Source organism: Lutra lutra, chromosome 13, assembly GCF_902655055.1.
Source record: "Lutra lutra chromosome 13, mLutLut1.2, whole genome shotgun sequence".
Taxonomy (NCBI): domain Eukaryota; kingdom Metazoa; phylum Chordata; class Mammalia; order Carnivora; family Mustelidae; genus Lutra; species Lutra lutra.
This window is the reverse complement of record NC_062290.1, coordinates 49,662,299-49,663,557: the sequence shown is the minus strand read 5'-3', so window position 1 is coordinate 49,663,557 and position 1,259 is coordinate 49,662,299. Positions and strand designations below refer to the sequence as shown.

General features: G+C 35.8%; 1 pseudogene; it reads left to right on the top strand.

The window, feature by feature from the left end:
• The first annotated feature begins 440 nt into the window (after positions 1-440).
• On the top strand, positions 441-534 carry LOC125084165 (uncharacterized; annotated as a pseudogene).
• Positions 535-1,259: the final 725 nt, after the last annotated feature.

Genomic DNA, 1,259 nt, shown 5'->3' with positions numbered 1-1,259 from the left:
CCTGCTTCTCTCTCTCTCTCTCTCTCTCTGCCTGCCTCTCTGTCTACTTGTGATCTCTCTGTCAAATAAACAAATAAAATCTTTTAAAAAAAAATAAATAAATAACTTATTTCATTAACCCAAGTGTTTTCAAATGTGTTTCCCCGTGCCTGGGGCTCCTTGTAGCTACTACAGTAGGGCCCACAAATATAATGGGGATAAAAGTCAGAGGTCTAGATCCATGGTAACCTCAACAAAAGCAGCTCTGATTTTTTTTTTTTTTTAATATACAGGACTTGATTTGCAAGATTTTTCAGAGTAAAAAGGAGTTTTAAACAATTGCAAATAGTCCATATATAAGTAGGAGATACCTTTCTAAGGAGAAAAAAAGAGAGAGAGAGAGAGAGAAAAGAGAGAGAGAAAAAGGAAGGCCAGGGGAAGGGAAGGGGAGAGAAAAGGAGGCTCACTTCAGCAGCACATATACTAAAATTGAAATGATACAGAGACGATTAGCATGGTTCCTACATATAAATAATACAAATTCATTAAGTTTTCCATTAAAAAAGAAAAAGAAGGAAAATTATGGCTTCTTTTTTTTTTTTTTTAATTATGGCTTCTTAAGGATGGCCAGGGCCAGTGGACAAAATTGTATATGTTAAAATATAAATCTGAGGATTTTTTTCTGTTTCAATCCAAGACGATGAAGTCTTTGAGGCCGGAAAGTAACTGCTTTTGACATCCCAATGTATATTTTGCAATGTTAATTTGCATTAAACAAATGTTTCATTAAACAATTTCCCATTAAAGGGAAACTGCGCGAAATGGAAGGTCAGGAGAGGAGGCCAGAAAAGGCTGTAGGAGTAACAGCAGGAAGTTGGCTAGAGAAGGCCAAGACAGGAATTCAGGTTCCTAGAAGAAACTAGACTTATATTTACTTCATAGACTAAATAAAAAAGGCATACAGACTGAGAAGAGAATGGAAGATGGCTATTTCACTGACATAAACTTTGTCTGGAAAACCTCCGTCCTTTTACCTTTGGAGCAGGCTGGAACAATGAAAAAGTCAAGCCACAATGCTGAACATGCCTATTCATCACAATGACATTGGCTAAAACTCATCGACATCTACTGAAATCTCAAAAGTTGTTACATAGCACTTGTCTCTATCATTTTGCTTATTCACATCATTCTGCCTATGAATTTCCAGCAGTCATCCATTCTTTTATTTTTTCTTAAGATTTTATTTTATTTATCTGACACAGAGAGAGAGAGATCACAAG